Below are 19,483 nucleotides of genomic sequence, written 5' to 3' on the forward strand. Positions count from 1 at the left end.
TACACACACACACACACACACACACACACACACACACACACACACAAATAAGAATGTAATAAAAAGATCTGGATATACACACATACATGTACATAGAGATATGTATACACAAAGACCTGGATACCCACAGGCATGTACACACAGAGACCTATACAGCAACATGTACACATAAAGACCTGGATACACAGACATGTACACAGACATGTAGAGATAAGTGCACAGAGACCTGTGCTCACAGGCATGTGCTCACAAACATATACACACATGCATACACAAGAGATGGCTGCACATGTGTACCAGAGAAGATGCTGGGATGGAGCAGAAGGTGATGCTCCTGAGTTGGGTCATCCTAGATATGAGCACTGGGTTTTCTCTACTCACTTGGGAAGAGAATGTAGGTAAGTTAGTTGTTCAACCATTCAGAATCTCCCTTTCTTCATCTGTAAAATGGGAATTACAGAGCCCATCTCAAAAGACCACATAGCCAATCAACTTCATTCTGACTGCTTTTGGAGCAATGCCCTTAAGCACAGCAGCCCCATTAGGTAACTTCTGTTGGTATCCTGCTTTGCAGAAAGGGCTAGTGAGGACCAGAACCGGTACATGACTTGCCGCTAGTGCCTACAGCCTGCAGTCTCATTCTGGGCTCCAGGGTCCTGAATCTAATGGTTTTGCATCCTGCCTCCTAGGATATAACTAGGTACACAGGGAGCATCCAGCAAGAATTACAGCAGACAGCTGAGATGCCATCAGGAAGGGGAAAGAGCAGAAGTGACCTCTCCACCCCAGTCTCCCTGTCCTAACAACCAGAGCAAGAGAATTAGCTTATAGGCCTAATGCTAACCCCTTCTATACTGCAGACTTCCCCTACCAATCCCTGTGAACTTGATTCTTCTGAGGTAGGAGAGCTAGGAAGGGAAGAGCCTCATCTTCCCACTGCTGCCTCAGAAGGGGCCACACAGAACATCTTAGAATTCAAGAAGCCTGGAGTTATAATTGATCCCAAAAAAACCACAACTGACACAGAATGTCCCCGATCAGTCAGGGCACAACAAAGCAGCCGTAAAACCCAGGAGATCCTTGAGTCTGGTCCCAGGGCCCAGATGGCCCAGGCACCCAGATGGCCCCAGCACCCAGGTCCCCAGTGCCCAGAAATCAGCTCAGGTCTGCAACAGAGGATCTGCATTCTTCACATTTTTGTCTGAAAGCCAGAAGAAAGGGGGTGGGCGGGACTGGGGGAGGGGGCTCCACCATTCCAACCTAAAGATAATTAAAGCCCAGGACTTGCTTTCCAGGGGAGGAGGACTCAGCCTCTTTCCCACACAGCTTCCAAAGTGCAAGACACACGGCAGGGTATATGATAACACACAGAGCCCTGCCACTTAGAAGCATCTCCAGTGTCCTCATGGCAGGACACAAGCTCCTAAATGGCAGGAGGGCCTCTGTCAGATCTTCAGATCTTCCTCTGACATGAGGATGGAAGTTCTAGCCAGAGAGGCCAGAACTCACTGGTGAGCACAGCGTGGATGAGCCTAGGAATGCCACATGCTCGGGCAACCAAGAGAGATAATGAGGCACTTTTCCTGAGCACCTGGCGCTACACTTCCTCCTCCTCACCCTGGCAGACAGGAAGCAGTGCGGGCGGCAGGCAGGCCCCACTGCAGGCAGAAGGCAGGCTGAGAACAGCATGCTGGTGGGCCAGGAGGAGGTGGCAAGCTGAGGAAGACAAGTAAAAGGCGGTTTCTCTGAAGAAACCAGGCTGGAAATACCTCCCCTTCCCAAGCCACCCTCAGCTGCAGATACCAGACCAGCTGACCACGCCTGCCCTGGCCTACCCACCCTCACTGCTGGCTACCTGAGGACTGGGATGAAACAGGGAGGTACACCTGGTACCAAAGAGTCAGCAAGGAATTGGGACTCAACAGCCACTAGGACAAAAGTGCACAGAACTCCAGTGTCACTACCACACGTACAAAAAAAAAAAAGTTACAGTGGCTTAAGAAGGCAGGAGAGGCATGGGAATAGATACAGACAATATCTGGCCTGAAAATCAGACTCTGGGAGAGGATACTACCTGGGGCTGTCCATTAGGTTCTTGGATTCTCAACACACCCTGCTATAAAATGGAGTCACTAATACTGCCTGCCACCTTGTAAGAGACTTCAATTCCAATAACCTGGATGTGACTTCAAGCTTCATAAAGGCATAGAAAAAAAGTGAATTAGATTCTTATATGTGTGTGGTGCATGCATGTGCAGAGGTGTGGGGATCAGAGGGCAACACTGGGTGTCTTTCTCTACTGCTCCCCACCTTTTTTTTTTTTTTAGACAGAAGTCTCTCACTGAACCTGGAGCTCAACAAGTAAGCTAGGTTGGCAAACCTGTAGCTCTACAAGTAGGCTAGGCTGGCTAGTGGGCAAGCCCCAGGAATCTTCCTGTCTCCACCTCCCCTGGCTGGAATTATAGGCAGGCACCAGCATAACTGGCTAGCTTTTTTTGTTCAGGATCCAAACTCAGGTCCTCATGCTTGCACAGCAAGTACTTTACCAATGAGTCATCTCTCAGCACCTAAAATAGACTTTTTTTAATAGAAAAAAGTAACAGATAACCTGCCACTGTGCTATGCGAACTGTATGTAAATAAAATACACAAAAAGAAGTCTGAGATTCTCTGAACACCAAACCCTCTGTGGTATTTCTTCTTTTCCTCATTTCACAAATGAGGAACAATGAGGCACAGAGGTCACATAACCTGCCCAAGGTCAAAGAACAAATGAGAGAAAAGGTTCTAGGTCGGAGGCCAGAGCCCCTGCCTATTTAGAAGTACTAGACATATATTTCATGGTAGTTAAGCCTCAGAAACCAAGGAAATACAGCCATCTACCCAAGGCCACCAGAGTTAGGGGAGGTGCTGAAGCTGAGCCAGTGTCAGTTTGTCCCAGCAGGTATGACTTTGTTCTCGTGTGTCCAGCCCACCATGGACAAGGCACAATGCAAGGTCCTGGTAGGTTGGCAAGACCAGGGTGGAAGCCAGCACAGAAGCGTGCTATGACCTCTGTATCACTGTACCATTCCAGTGTCACATGGGAGGTAAGAGCAGAGCCTCTGTCAGGCAAAGTACCCAGCAAGGCTAGCTATAATAGTGGCACACTACACTGGCCAACCCCAGCGATTTGAAGTTTACAGTTCTGCATCAATTTTCTACTCTTCACTGATGGAAAGTGTTTATGGCTCCTCTGGGAAGAGGTCAGTCCCAGGAGCCCTGGGCTACCTCAGGTAGGTTCCTACCTGAGCAGCTTTGATCAGAAGTAGAAGGGGAGAGCAGAGGGTTAAAGTGGGCTGAGGTGAGGAGTTGTTGAACCCGATGGGGAGGAGCCCTGATAGTACTTGGGAGTGAGTCCAGACTCTGTGCTGAATATCAGCTACCCAGAACACCAACACATGGGGGAGAGGGGTTGAGACAAGGTCTCACTAAGAAGCCCAGGCTATCCTTTCACTGAGTTCCTCTTAGCTCTGCTAAGAGCTAACAGCACCATGCCCAGTTAAGACATACAAGCCAGTTTACAGATATAAAGTGGGAATCAAAGCAGTTAACAGCTAGTAAGAGGCAGCTGGGAGGGCTAGGCCGGAAAAGGGTCACCATAATGTCTTTCTGTTAATAGTCTGGGCTGCATTGTGTTCCTCCAAACTCATGTTGAAGCCTTAACCCCAATACCTCAGATTATGGTTGGCTTAGCACCCTGGAAAAGGTAACTAAGTTAAAATGTGATCCTTGGAGTAGGCCCTAACCCAACATGGCTGGAGATTAGAACACAGATACACAGAGAAGACCAAGTGTGGACACAGAGAAGATGGCCAAGAAGAGGCCTCAGAAGAAGCCAGATGCCCACTGTGACCCTGGACTTCCTCAAGAACTGTGAGCATAAACACCTGCTGTCCAGAACCCCAGTCTGTGGCACTTGGATCAGGCTGTCCCAGCAGGCTCATTTATACCCCTCCCCTGCCTTCTTTCTCAGCACAGCATAGCCACTATGGGTGGGTTCCTGTCACTGTTGTTGTCCGGCTCCACCCATCAGCATGCACACTGGGGGGGGGGGGGGGCCTTCCCAGGATTCCCTAAACAATGCAGCCCCAGAACCCAGAACAGAATAATAGCAGAATAGCTACTACTGCACACCTAGCATTCAATACAGTTAAAGAATAACGAAACTGCCTTTTAAAAATGTGATTCAAACTCAGCTACTGCCCCTGAAGTCACCCCCTCCCCACTTCCACTTCCTGCTCCTTGAACTTACCTCTCCCACCTCCAATATGACAGCTAATAAATAATTTAAAATAGTATAAATTCAAAGATAATCTTTAGCCCATAATCGCAGAACAGCAGTATAAACAGGAAGGGAATACAAAGATGCAAACCACCTCACCTTAACTACTAAGGTATAATCCACCAAGCCCTGGAGCCCTCCAATTACATTATTATTACCAACTTCAAATCCATATGTGAAAATAAAGTTAGATAAAGGTTTAGATCCTGTAGCTTTGAGTGTGTATAGAGGGGGGCAACATTTGAGAACCATGACAAACCTCAAACCCCATAGGCTAAAGGGAACTGCAGGCTGGAGAGAGGACGCAACAAGGTCAACAGAGCCTGCAACTCCAGAGTCCCCAGCAAGGCTGGAGCTTGCCCAGCCTCCTTCATTCCCCCAGCGGGGCAGGTGGCAACAAGCTTTTGGCTCCTTCCCAAACAACAAAAGTTGTATCTCCTGCTCTCTAAAACAGCACGTTTCAGAAAGACTTGAGTGTAGTGGGAAATGAGGAGGAAAAAAGAGGAAGAAGTAAAATACTCTCCTTGCTCAAGGAAGGCAATTGGGGAAACAGGGCAGAGCAGGATACTTGCAATAATCTAGTATCTAGTGCAGTATCTAGAAGACTAGATACTTCCAGTTTCTAGTCTTCTGGGTACCCACGCATTCCTAGTGCCCAGTTCTGTCCCTCTGCAAATGGCCTCCTCACTACAAATATGTATCAGCTCAAAAGCAGCCACTAGGATTCTGAAACTTCTTTTTTACAACAAAGTCAAATTGTTGCAACTTATTGCTACAATCCTTACACCATATGAGGAAAGCAGGAGCTTCAGCAGAGTCCTGGTCACCTGGCATCTGGATGTTTCTAGACTCTCCCCACCCTTACCCTAACGCAGCCCACCCCCCTCTTCCTTCCTCCCAGCCTCCCTTTCCCTCTACCCTCAGTTATCTCCTTCCTACCCACTGTGGCTCTCCTAGTGGCCACCCTGTGGACAAGGCCTCCATGGAGACTTTGGTCTCTCACCTCTTCCAGATGAGTTTTCTAACCCAGGTTTTGTAAACTGCAGATACACACAGTAGTGACTAGTTGGGCTGGGAAGTAGCAGATGGAAGATGTTCCTCCACAGAGCCCAGAAAGATTTCCCAGATCCTGGTTCCAGTTTAAGCTTTCTCACCACTAATGAATGACAAGGTGGTTTTACCAGTTTTCCATCAACACGAAGGGGCTCCCAGCTGCCCATCTCTTCTGTAAACCCCTATGTCTCACAACCACAACACCAGACTGTGTTCCTGGTGCCAGATTTGAACCCTGGAGGGCAGCTCTGGTGGTCTCGAGCACCTGCATCTTGACCACTCAGCCATCTCTGGACAAGACCTACAATAGATGCTCAAGGGATATTTACTAAGTGAATGCATTTTAAGAGTCAATAAAACCCATGGTACTTTCTAGCAATGCAAATAATGGTTCATTCCCTCAGTGGACTATAACATGTCCATTAAAATACCTAGTGTGGCGACTGTTGCAACATGGGGAACCTCAGACTATAGTACTAAGTGACTAAGTCAGAACACATACAGTAGTGTTCTGCTTAGGATTTTGTAAAGTGTGTGTGTGTGTGTGTGTGTGTGTGTGTGTGTGTGTGTGTGTATGTACAGGAAACCAAGAAAATGCAAAAGGGGGAGGAGACAGATTTACTGCTTGGCAGCTTTGCTATTACACTTGGGCTATAAACAACTGCTCCTAGTCCTTTTAGCTATAGAAGGGAATTGTTTCCAATAGTAATGGTATGTCCCAACACTCAGTGAAAAAAATCTCGTATCAAGTCATTTAACTGGGAATAATGTCTGGCCACCCAGCCAGAGGATATGGCAGCATGCCCAGCACCCAGTCACAGGTTAACAACCTGGGAGTGAGTGCTGCACTCCAACTCCCAGGAAGTGCTGTAAGGGCAAGGACTAGGCCTCCATGAGCTTACCTTGGAGCCTGAAAAGATTAGGGCCTACTAAGGAGAAGCAATTTTTCTCCAGCCCTGTGAGTCACAGGGCCTTGGCCCACCTGAATCACCCTGAACACAAAGCTTTGCTGGAGTCTAAATGACAGAACAAGGTCTCAACCCTGCTCCCTAGACATGTCCTGACTTTGCCATTAGTTCAGATGCTCCCTCTTCCAGGCAGCCTTCTCAGACTCCCTGCTCCCCTACATGAGCTGGAAATCATCAGCTCCTGGAAATAGGAATATTTCCTCTACGTCCATTCTCCCAGCTTCTAGCCCTGGGGCCTGGATTGCACATGGCATGTTCTCAGGAGAGGTTACTGAATGACTAAGTTTGGACAGGTGGACACATGAAGGAAGGGATGCATGCAAGAGTTTGCAAGAGCACAGCCATCAACAAGAACTACCAGTCAAGATGGCAGTGAGTGTCTGGTCCCCCCCAACGGGCACCACCTGGGGTCCAATGGCAGGTAAGCCTTCTCACCCACCCTCCCTCCCTGACCACCAACCACACTCACATGACAAGTAGCTACTCTGAGGCTAAAGGCAACATGATGGCACGCGGGGGCGGGGGGGGGGCTCAGTGAGTGACCAACAGCAACGGGGCCTGTGAGGCCCATTCTGCCTGGCTCCTTTAATGACCATACAGCCACAAGGAAGGAGGAAGCAGCAAGGACCAGTCCACTCCCTCTGTGAGCCAGGACATGCACACCCACAGTGGCTCCAACAGGCCTACTTGAATCTCTATAAGGCAACTGTGCTGGACAGCTTTAGTTGTCAATTTAACTCATCTGGGGAGAAGAAACCTCATCTGAGGCACACCTCCATTAGACCGGCTTGTGGCCATGTCTGTGGAGCATTTTCCTGACTGTTAAGAGATGTGGGAGGGCCCAATCCACTGTTGGTGGTGCCACCCCTGGGCAGGTGGCCCTGTGTTGTATAAGAAAACAGTGTGAGCACAGGTCAGAAGAGTAAGCCAATAAGCAGTGTTTCTCCATAGTCTGTGCTTCAGCTCCAGGTTCCTGCCCTGACTTCCCTCAGTGATGAGATGAACTGTGACCTGGGAGATGTAAGATAAAATCAACTCTTTCTTCCCCAAGTTGGTTTTGTCAGGTTTTTTTTTTTTTTTTTTTTTTGTTTTTGTTGGCTGATTTTTGACGGGGTCTCCCTAGTCACAACCCACCTGGAAGTTACGATGTGAACTAGGGTGACCTTGATCTTGTAGGGATCCACCTGCCTCTGCCTTCTGAGGGCTTTAAGACAGGGTCTCCCTGTAGCCCCAGCTGTCCTGGAACTCACTATGTAGACCAGGCTGGCCTTGAACTCATAGAGATCCACCTGCCTCTGCCTCTGGGATTAAAGGCGTGCACCATCACGCCCAGCTTTGGTTTTGTCAGTATTTTTAATCATAGCAATAGAAAGTAACTAGGACAGAAATCTAGTCAGCAAAATGGGATGCATTTCTGCTTTGTGGGAAGAAGGGGAGAATTTGTGACCCTGAGGCCTAGTACATATAGGTGCTCAATAAAATCCAGAGCCCGGGCTCAACCCCAACATCATGATTCTCAGGCAGCTCCTCTGTTCCAGTCTCCTCCTTCCTTCCTCCCCATGTTCTGCCACTGTCCACACCAAGCAATTCAAGCCTCTAGGAACCAAACTCAAGTGATAGAAAGTTCCAACCACTCAGAGAGCATGGGGCTGGCGCTCCAAGTCCTGACTCCCCATCCTATTAGAGAAGGCTCCATGGAACTGGCTCTCTCTGGTAAAGTGCCCCCACCCCCAATACCAGAATACTACAAGGAAGTCCATAGGCCCTTGGCTACAGGGCCTCCAGTCCACAGGTTTAAACAAAGGCTCCATGAAGGACTGGAACTGACTCAGACCTGCACTAAGACAGGAGAGAGCAATGCAAAGGGACTGGCTTTTCACGTCTCAGGCGTCCCAGTCCAATGAGCTCTAAGGAACCCCCACCCCCATCATTGCAGCCTAGTTAGGTTAAAGTCACCCAAACTGTTCCACTGCCCTGCTCTTTATGTTTATCAGACAGGAAGCTGCCTTCTCCAGCCCAGTGATTTCATATAAAACACAGGAAACACAGCGGCTTTTGAACACAGACAACTCTAAAGGTGCCTTGAGTGCTTTGTAACCACTTCTTTTTTAATGCGTAACCATCTCAGATCAGAGGAACAAATTGAGCTGTATTGTATGAGAGGAAGGATGCAAAAGACCTGGCCTCAGAAGCCTCAGCATCCAGCCCAGGAGTCCTGCCTACTGGTTCCTTCCTCGGTCATCTTGGTGACCACACCTTGTTACCAAGGAGCAGCTATGTGGAATGACTTTCAAATCTTTAAAACCTGAAATTATTTCCTAACACCTGAGGATAAATGATGTTAATAATAGAAGGAAAAGGAGGGAAAACAGGAGGAAGATGAACAGTGGACTATTTCAAAGCTGGCAGCCCCATGCGGCAGTTGGGGAAACTGAGGTGAGCAGTAGGAGAAAAGTTCAGAGTCTAGTTCCAGGTCTGCCTGGTCCCAAAACCATTGGTTTGTTCCTTCTGCCCTGTTTGTATTGGAAACAGAAAAAAAAGATCCCAAGACTTCAAATGAGTTATGGTTGCTAGAAGTTCGACCTGGCTGAAGAACAGGGGGTGCCAAGATAGCTTTCTGAATGGTCCACCCTTCTGCCTAGCACTACCCCACAAAAAATACTGATATTTTAAGCTTTAGAAGCTTTCAGCCCAAAGGCCACACCCAACTGGAAGTTCAGAGAAAACCAAACACCTCCCCCATTCTCTAACCTAGTGCCCCTCAAAGGAACAGATTAAGGGAGAAGATTTTTGAGGGAAGAATAAGGGAGCAGTGGTATATGTGGTGCTTGGCTAACCCGCCCCATGGGTAAAGAGATGGTATGCTCAAATGCACTTAATCCTGATTCAAGAAAGGCACCAGCACTGAGTGAAGCCACAGCAAAGCACTCCTCTACATGGGAGAAAAAGTATTTTTAAAAAACTGTACCCCCTAGGCTGGGCTTGGCCATGCAGGCCTTTGACCCCAGCACTTAGGAGGCAGATGCAGGCAGAGCTCTTTGACTTTGAGGCCAGCCTACTCTACATAGTGAGTTCTAGGACACCTAGGGCTACACAGTGAGATCCTGTCTCAAAAAAAAAAACCCAAAAATAATTATTTTCATACCCCTTCAGCTCAGATAGTCTACAATTCTAAACAAATTCAATAGGAAGGGCTTTTATTGATGCTAATGGTTTTTCTTTTAAGTAGAACACCATTTACAATTAGAAGTACAATTTAAGAAAAAAACTAAAAACAAAAAACTAGGGCTGGGGTGTGTCTTGGTACTAGAGTACTTACTCTCAATCAAGGCTTTAGGACTGATGATTCCCAGCACTGTAGGAAAAAATAAAATGCAAACAAACCTAGGAATCAAGTTCCCAAACTGAAATGTCTCTTTGGTCAGCGAAAACCATGTTAAAGAAAGGACTTATCCTCAGGCTATCACAACGCATTAACATTATGAAGATGGACATCATGCTGGCCCCCTGGGACAGAAGGGACCTCCCTGAGAGGCCCCCCTGGTGCCTCTACAAAGTACCATCAGGACCCCTGAGGTCATCTGAGAGGCCAACAGGCAGTGACACGGGGGGGCGTGGTGGGGGGGGGGGGGGGGGGGGGGGGGCGGGGGGGGGGGGGGGGGTTGGGTTAGAAAAGATCAGCACCTTCAGGCCACAACCCAGCCTGTCCTACAGGAAGCCTCACCCTTCACCCTTCTGCAGACTTCCTTCAGCAGGGCTCTGCAATCTCCCTCAGCCACAGTGGAGGGGTCCGGGACATTCACAGCTAGAATGAAGACAGCTTCAGAATCAGGGATTCCCAATGGCCCTGACCTCAGCCAAGGCCAGCCCAGGGCCTTCACCAGCTCACCTGCCCCAACTAATTCCAGTACAAGCCTTTTTAAAGAGACTCACATCAGACCCAAGTGACAGTTCCCCTGTGCCCAAAGAAGGGGGGGTGGAGACCCTGAGGGCGAATACACGCCACATGCACATCAGCCTTCAAACCCTGCCCATGTGGTAGCAAGGCCCATTTTAGAGCCTGGCTCACTGTGTGTTCTCTGGAGTGACTCATGCCACTCCTTTTACACTGCTTCCAGGGGAGCAGGCCCTGCTCAGGACCCTGATGGCTCTTCCACAGGCTTCACTGGGAATAGAAGCTAGGTGAGTAGCAGGCAGAGGCAGTAGCCTCTCCAGTGCCCAAAATGTTCAAGGCGGACATTGGTTTTCCTGGAGGAGGTCAGGGTCTTCCAAGTCACAATGCCTCTTTGATCACATTTTTCAACAATTTGGGCTTTTCTACTGTTAATGCATAAAAACCAGAGACCAGATGTGTGAGCAACAACTGGGATGGAAAGGGAAGGCATGTGCTGGTAACTGCCATGATCCCAGGTTAAAAAAGAAGGGGACTCAAGTAAAGGCCTTGTCTAGCCCTCTGGTCAAGGTGGGGTTCCTGAGACAGAAGAGAGTGTGATTTGGAACTAGGTGAACTGTGGAAACCCTAGCCAAAGGGAAATCCAAGCAGGTTTTCTTTTCTCATAGCAAAGAGAAGTAATCACCTCCCAGTTCTCAGGATGGGGGGGATGAGAGCGGATGAGCATCAGTTACTCTAGGGAGGATGAAGAAGAAAACAGGACCCAAAGAATTCTAAGCCAGATGAGTACTTTTTAAGACCCTTCCATAGAGGCCAGGTGCAGTGGCACATGCCTGTAATCCCAGCACTCGGGGGTCAAGGCAGGACAGTGCAAAGAGGCTAGCCTAAAGCTATACAGTGAGATCCTGTATTGGAGGGGGGAAAAAGAGGTGCAGAAGGGACACCCCAGGTTTTACTCCAAAGCGGACACCTTCTACTCTTTGTATCTAGCTGTTTTTTCTTCCCGCTTGGAGAGTGTGCCCTATCAGTACATATAAATTGACTTCATTTTTTTAAGGGCTAGAAGGATTTCCGCTGTACAGCTGCAGCATGATTAATTTGACCTTTCTAATGGACAGTTAACTTGCTTCCTGCCTTCTTCTCTGACAATGGTACAATGATTACCCTCGGACATTTCCTTCTGCACATTCAAGTTTATCTTTGGGGTAAATTCCTAGAATACAGTGAAAAGGACTGTGCTTTGACAGATACTGCCAAACCACCTTCTAAAAAGAGGTGTGCAGGGGCTAGAAAGATGGCTCAGCAGTTAAGAGCGCTGACTGACTGCTCTTGCAGAGGACCCAGATTCGATTCCCAGCACCCACATGGCGGCTATGAACCACCCTTAACTCCAGTTCCAGGGAAATCTGAAGCCCTCTTCTGCAGTGTCTGCAATGCACGACATGGGTGCACTCACATACATGTAGGCAATACACTCATACACATAAAATAAAAATAATAAACAAAATTTTTTTTTAAAAAAAGGTGTGCAACATACAACACACATACCCATCAATAAAGCCCTGGAGTGCTCAGTCGCAGGGGAATTTCCCTGGCATCCTTGAGCACCAGTAGGCACATAACTCCTACCATCTCTTGCAGGGGATATGGCACTCTCTAACACAAACATACCCTCCACCATTTCCAGGGCTGGAAGCTCTTTCCAGACCACCCTTGTCTATCCCCTTGACCATGGGAAACCACAGTCAGCAAGCATGAGCAACTTCTGCCTAGGCCAGCACTCTGCAGCAAGGTACTCAGCCCGTGTTCACAGGCAAGCACACCCAAAGCATCAGGAAAAGGGTCTCAAAACCATCATGTGTTCACCACTTTGGCCTCCCAGCAGCCCACAAGCTGTACAGCACATGCACCCCTTTTTAGAGGTAGAAAGAACACTGAGCTAGGAAACTCCTCCTTCTTCAAACAACCCAGGAAGGTAAGACTGATTAAATCTATGATTTCAAAAAAAAAAAAAAAGGAAGGAGGGAAGGAGGGAAGGCTCAGCCTTGGATTGCTCGAATTCAAGAGGTTTAAAGAGGGGAAGTGTACTACCTTCCTTTGTCTAGTCTTCTGCCGTTGTCCCTTACAGCCTGTCTGGAGTATACTGCTAAAGGACACTAGCTAATCCGACAATCCAGATGGGTTTTCCCCTTTCTTCCTCCCCTTCATGATGTCTATGCATCTTCTCAGCTTCAGTCCCTGCCCTCCTCATATCACAGCCCACATGTCCCAAAGCCCAATGACCTGATATCTGTGCATTCCTGGTCTTGAGTAGCTGCTTAATTTATAGTTCCAGCACAAAAGGAAAATATTGGGTCTCTTGTTCATAAAGGAAGAAAATGTATCTTTTAAAAAAGTGGTGCATGCCTTTAATCCCAGCACTCTAGAGACAGAGGCAGCAGATCTCTGAGTTCCAGGCCAGCCAGGGCTGCACAGTGGGACTATGTCTCAAACAGATAAATACATAGATAAAAACATGGATTCTGGGACCAGCTCAGAAAGCCTGCCTGAATTCGATCCCCAGGAATTAAAATTTAATTTTAAAAATTCTTTTAAATGAGATTGTGTGAGGCCCAATTGCCTGGGCAGACAGGCAGGGTTCTGTTCTCTGTTCACTAGAGGACCTGAGCCCAGGGGCTCAGCACACCAAGGGTTAAAGCTGAGAGGCAGTGACTCTCTGGGGCTGTACAAAAGGAAAATGTACTTCCTGCCCCTGCGGGCAGAGATGCTGTTTTATGCTCAGTAAATTAGGACGTTTGTTTAATTAAGAAGACACACAGATTTTGTTATTCTAAATATTTTTGGAACATGATGCTTGGAGGAAGCTGTCAAGGCAAGGACTTTTTTCCCCCTTGCTTTAGGTTTCTCTTCCTCCCCTGGAAGAGAAGGAAACAACAACCAACCCCTCCTTCTCCCTTAGAAATAAAGATGTCAAGCTGGCAGGGGCTGTCTGAAGTATGAAGTCACTGAAGGATTAGTTAGAAGAGGAAGTGAGGAAGGCTAGGCCTGCCCAGCTTCTAGCAATACCCTGCCACTCAACAATGCTGCATTCTCTGAGTGTGCTTTTCTACTTTAAAAGGGCTAACAGATCCTTGTTTTTTTTTTTTTTCTAGAGTAAAAGCAAGCAAAAGCAGGCTGTGATTGACATGACCCTACATTCCCCAAGAAAGAGGCCATCCCATCTCTGAACACTTAGATTAAAAAGTTAAAAAATAAAAAAAACAAGACCCCACCTTCTTTCCTTTCACCTCCCATGCCCTTTAGACCAGCAGCCCCACTGAATGTGCCAGCCCCTCAGTCTCCCTTCCCCTCAAGGCTGAATAACACCCTGGATAACAGAACTTGCCAAAGCTGGCTTGAGGGGCACCTGGGTCTGCCCAACTGCCTGCCAGGACCTGCTCAGTGTGAGAGGAAAGCTCCTGGGTGTCACCCCACAGCTATCTGGGGGCACAGTGACTCTCAAATTACACAATCCCTCGAAGCTTTTAATTACTCCCCAATTATTCATTAAATGACTCCCCACTTTCTACACCATGTGCTTGCCTCAGTTGGCCAAGCCTGAAATATGCTCCTTCCTGGTGGTGGCTTCCTTCCTTGCCCTGGACAGCAGTGGCCCCCTCAGCCTAGGAATTCCTGGAGTCCTTTGTCTGTGGCTTGCTTGAGACACATCACAAGCTGCCTTTGTATCTCAGTCACTCTGTCACTGTGGCTCCTTGAAGCCTTCAAACTTCCCCAGGGCACCAGCCTCTTCTAGGAGGCCACTGAGATCTCAGAGGGTAGTCCTATGACTCACTGTACCTTTCTGGGGGTCCCTGTCATCTTCACCTCACAGTAGAGTCATATACAGATTTGTCTCAACTCTCTCCCCCTAAGAGCCTGTGGGCAGGGGCCAGGTCTTACTCAATTACCTCCACCTCACCCCCCACACACACCTGGCAAAGTCCCTGGCACAGAGAAGCCAGTTAAATATTTACTCAATTACACATCTGTGGGTCCTCTCCCCACCCATAACAGCCATGTATATAAATTGACTAATATTAATTGAGTGATTGTCTAAACAGGCTGTTTCAAGCAGCCTCCCTCTTACCAAAAAGGGACTTAAGTCAGCAGGTGAGGTTATCAGCTAGGAGGGGAGTCAGAAATGGCTACAAAGTTGCCCTGCACAAGGAGCTAAGACTTTTCCCCTCAACAGTTACTTTGAAATCCTGTTAACCCACCCCCACAAGAAAAAGGGTGCAGTGAACCCAGAAGCGACAGGGCTTCTCAATGGCTGTCTCCAAACCTGGGACTTCCTGGGAAACTTCTCCCCAGAACCGCTGGGTGGGGCCGCAGGCACCAGCCCGGCCCTCACCCTGCCCCCAACTTCTGGAGAGCCCGTAGGCATGTCCCAGAGGCTGCAGACTCGGTTTCAGTTAGGAACTGAGGTGGCCAGAGAGGGATGAGAGCGCAATTCTGCCCTGGGCGTGGCTCCAGGACAGGATCGGGTGAGGACCCTAGCACAAGGAGGGGGGGGTGGGTAATCTCAAAAACTCCGCCTCTGGCTCAAACATCAAAGAGGTAACAGCCAGGCCTGGTCCTAAAGGCAGGGGCCAGCTCCCAGCCACTGGTCGGGGCGTGGCGGCCTTGGGTGCAGTGGAATCAGGTGCACATCCGGGCGGCCCCGACAACGGCCAGCAGACCCCTAGCCTTTTGCCCTCGGGCAGTGGAAATCAAGGACCTGATGGGGGCAAAGAAAGGGCCTTCCAAGTCTCTACCCGGTCCCCCATTCCCACGCACCCAGCGCACCTCTCCCCGCCCCCGCCCCGGCCCTACCGAGAGCGGCCGGGCGAATGAGGAAGTCGGCACCGGAGGGCGGAAACGACCTGGGTGCAATGTCTGCGGCAAGGCTGACCGATCTGACTCAGGAGGACGCCCTGACAGCTGCCAAACGGTCCCCGCCTGCCCGTTACCTCCCTTTCCAAAACTTACAAAGGAGACGCTGGCCGGAGCGCGCGATCCCATCGCGGTTCGCTCGGCCGAGCTCCCGGGACAGCGGCGACCGCAAAAGGGTTAAAAAGTTTGCCAAAGTCGGTCGTCGGGTGAGCCCGGGCCGCACTGGAAGGCCAGGCTCTCGGTGTCCCGACCGAAGAGCTCGCAGGCTGGGGTGGGGACGGCGTCCGGGAGCTCAGGGCTCCGCAGCGCCCGCTCCCCCCAGGCCGTGGGGACGGCGTCCTGGAGGTCAGGGCCCCGCAGCGCCCGCTCCCCCCGAGGCCTCGCTGCCCGCCGCGCGCTCCCCGAGCCCGCGCAGGCTCCCCGGGGAGGATGCGGTGCCCGGGCCGCAGCCACGGGCACCCGCCCGAGCCGGAGCCTGCCGCGCCGAGGCCGAGAACCACACGCCGGCCCCCTCTTGCCCCAGACGCCCAGCGTCTTGTCGCCGCCCGCATCCGCTCGGCCACCCCGGGGCGGGACGCACCGGTGGAGCCTCGCTCACCTGAACCTGGGTCTGCCCCGGGAAACAGGCGCTGCTTCTTCCGAGAAGACTTTCTGGAGCGCTCCGGCGGCGCGGCGGGGTGGGGCGAGTGCGCGAGGAGGGAGCTGCAGCAGGTCAGGCTCGTTCAGCCCTCCGTGCCCTGCCCAGGAACCGCGGTGATCTGCGCGCCTCACCGCACCCAGCTCTGCAGCTCGCCGCCGGCCGCCCCGCCCTCACAGAGGCGGGCGGGAGTCCGGCCCCGCGCCGGCTCGGGGGCGGAGCTGCCTGTGAGCGCCCGCCCCTCCTCGTGACGCCCAATCCTGCATCATCCTGGTCTTGATGGACATAGATGATGCAGCCTATGAAAATGGAGGGGCGGAGCCTCGGGCACCAGAGGGGTGGGATTCGTGCTTCCCACCCGCCCCCACCTCCACTCACCCCACCTTCCCCCACGCTTCCGCCTTGTAGGGCGGGTCCAACGGAGAGCCAGGTTACCGGAAGAAGATTGATATAGACAATATCCAATCAGGAGCGGGCGGCTCCGGGCGGGGAGGGCTCCGGGCCCGGTTGGCGGTGCCTTGCCGGGCCGCCCCGGCGAGGAGGACAGGGGGGTTGGAAGGTCCTGGGCTCTGACACTCCGCCCCACGAGCTGTGTTTTCCCGTCCTCCTGTCCTACCAGGAGAACAGATATTAAGGACCATATATGGGAAAAGTGGTATTTTACATAATTGTGATGGCTGTGGGGGCGGGCATGGCCTCAGCCCTGCATTCCGTGTGGGCGTCCTGAGTTTGATTTTGGACCCGGGCTTTTTGGAGCCCGCACGCTGCTGTCCTCCCGCCTCAGAACCTTTCCTCCGGCAGCTGGAAAGCGTCTCTAAGCCTCCCTTTGCCTCCGCGAGATTAGCTCGCACGCATCCTCTCAAATATTTGTCACTTAATTATTTTTAAAGGTGGACAAATTGCATTCGTTTTATTTATTTTACTCTCCTGGAAAGGATTCCCCCCCCCCCTTTTTTTTAACCATTTGTCTTTTCAATCCATCAGGAATCTGTTTTGTTTAGGAGCAGGAAATCTAACTGCTTTCCATAGCCGTCCTGTACTTTCTGCCCTGGTTTGCAGGTACGGCTTTCACCGCCTGCGCATCTCAGGTTCTCTGAGTCGGTTTCCCGAGTTGTGTGCATTGATCTTTCTGTGTGTTTGGTCCTGCGGTCCATCAATAGTGATAACTTTCGAATCACTTTATGAGGGCAATTTTCTCGTCATTACTCTTCCCTGTTGGAATGTTCCTCCTAAAATGATCCTTTCACATGAACTTCAGGGGGAAAAAAACATCTTAAAGGCAAAAAGACAACTGGAAAAATGATTTTGCAGCACAGGTAACAAATTGTTACTATCAATCATACATAAAGATCTCTTCCCACTCGCTAAGAAAACCCCAAATGCTCCAAAATAAAAATGACCAGAAACATCCGGCATGGAGTAGTGCTGTACACCAGAACTCGGGAGTCTGCGGCCGAAGGATCAGCCTGGAATTACGCGTAGTGAGACCATATTTCAAATAAACAGCTCAAAAGTGTGAAATACGAATAGCCAATAATCATTTTAAAATGGATCCTCAAAAGGCTGAGGATGGGCTACATATGTCTGTGCACTTTGATCCTGGCACTCGGGAGACAGAGGCAGGCAGATCCTGCCAGCCTGGTCTACAAAGAGAGTTCCAGGCCAGCAGGGTTGCATAGTGAGACACTCTCAAAACACACACACACACACAGAGGCTAGGGATGTAGTTCAGTGACATGATAGACTACTTATCTGGCATGTGCAAAGTCCTGACTGGATTCAATCCACAGCACTACGCACACACACACAAAATATTTTTTTTTATGATTTACTAAGGTAAAAATAGGGCTAAGGGAGTAGCTCAGTGGAAGAGAGCTTGCCTGGCACATAAGAAAAAAAGTGTTTGACATCATTAGTTATCACAGAAAATGCAAATGAAAACTGTGAGGAAGGCCAGGCCTGGTGATACACACCCATAATCACAGCCAAGGCTGGAAAGTCACTATAAGTTTGAGGCCAGCCTGGGCTACATAGCGAAACCCAATCTCAAACACCCACAACCCCCCAAAATAAAATGTGATGCTATAGCAGTATCCCCCAGATGGCTTGCTAAAATTAAAGTGCCAAGTATTAGCAAGGAACCCATAAATGGCTCATAGGAGTGTATCTTTCTCTTTTTTTTTTTTTTTGTCTTTTTCAGACAGAGTCTCTCTGTAGCCCCAGCTGACCTGGCACTCGCTATGTAGACCAGGCTGGCCTGGATCTCACAGAGATCTGCCTGCCTCTGCCTCCGAGTACTTAGACTAAAGATGTGTGCCACCAGGCCTGACTTGCAGTGTATGTTCCTACAACTACTTTGGGAAAGTATAGAAGCTGAACATAATGGCACTTAGCAGGTAGAAGCAACAGGATCAGGAATTCAAAGTCATCTTTCACTCCATAGTGAGTTTGAAGCCAATCTGGGCTACATGAAACCCTATCTCAAAAAAAAATTTTTTCACTTTATTTAGTATAGCAAAAATTCCACTTTTAAGTATAGTCCAACAAAAATGACTATTTAGTTCCACCAAAGGATGTACACCAATCTTCACAGAAATTTAAGACAGCCAAAAAGGACAGTGAGATGATTCCGCAGGTAAAGGCATCTGTTGCGAAACCTAACCCCCTGAGTTTGATCCCTGGGACCCACATGGTGAAAAGATAAAGTCAAAGGTTGTCTTCTGTTGTACCCACACACATACACACATGCACACACATAAAATAAATTGTTTAAATGTAATGGTTTTGTAAAGCAGACTCAAGGCTGGAGAGATGGCTCAGTAGGTAAGAGCACTGACTGCTCTTGCAGAGGACCCAGGTTCAGTTCCCAGCAACCACATGGCAGCTAACAACCATCCATAACTCCAGTTCCAGGAGATCTGACACCCCCTTCTGGCCTCAGTGAGCATTTCACACATGTGGCACACTTACCTACATACAGGCAAAGCATACACACTTTTAAAGTTAAAATTTTATTTTTATGTCTTTAAAAAGAAATTTTAAAAGCTAGTCTTAGTAGGTCTAAAAAATTATAGAGCTCTTGAGGTGGTGGTGCATGCCTTTAGTCCCAGCACTCGGGAGGCAGAGGCAGGCAGAGCTCTGTGAGTTCAAGGCCAGCCTGGTCTACATAGTGAGTTCCACGCCAGCTGGGGCTACAGGGAGACCCTGTCTCAAAAAGACAAAAAAAAATGAAAAATAAAAAATAAAAACCCAGACGATACAATAAGAAAATTCAGCCAGTAGCAAAAGGGAACCACATATGGGCTTGTGCCCGTAATCCCAACCTGCACAACACACAGAAGTCTGTAGCAGGAGACAGTGCGTTGGAGGCCAGGCTAGGCTACATAGTAAGAACCCGAGTCCAAAAAAAAAGTGGATAAATGGGGTATACAATAGGTTACTACACAAACATGAAAAAAGAACCAATCAACATCTCCTATTCCGTAATGATACTCTAGAAACTCCCAAGAACTCCTCTCCTTCCTTGTCCCACCTATGCTGATTCCTCTCTGGCCTGGTGGCCCGGGCAGATGGACATTTAACTGGAATACAGGGTCAGCGGCTTCAGTTCCTCTGATTGGCTGTTAATCAATCAATCAATCAAGGTGGAGCTACACCTGTTAACTCTTTTCCACACCTGTAGCAGAGGCATGCATTGAC

General features: G+C 49.5%; 1 protein-coding gene across 4 annotated transcripts in view; it reads right to left on the reverse strand.

The window, feature by feature from the left end:
- Positions 1–15,970, reverse strand: part of Myh9 (myosin heavy chain 9) — a 92,398-nt gene extending 76,428 nt beyond the window's left edge. Inside the window, exon 1 of one of the 4 annotated variants that reach the window (XM_008854792.3) lies at positions 15,746–15,970. The gene's annotated coding sequence lies outside the window, so the exon portion shown is untranslated. Of the gene's footprint in view, positions 1–15,243; positions 15,264–15,727 lie in introns of those variants that run through there. The other 3 variants (XM_029557011.1, XM_029557012.1, XM_029557013.1) reach the window with 3 other exon arrangements.
- Positions 15,971–19,483: the final 3,513 nt, after the last annotated feature.

This window comes from Nannospalax galili, unplaced genomic scaffold (genome assembly GCF_000622305.1).
Source record: "Nannospalax galili isolate Female #2095 unplaced genomic scaffold, S.galili_v1.0 scaffold1768, whole genome shotgun sequence".
Taxonomy (NCBI): Eukaryota; Metazoa; Chordata; class Mammalia; order Rodentia; family Spalacidae; genus Nannospalax; species Nannospalax galili.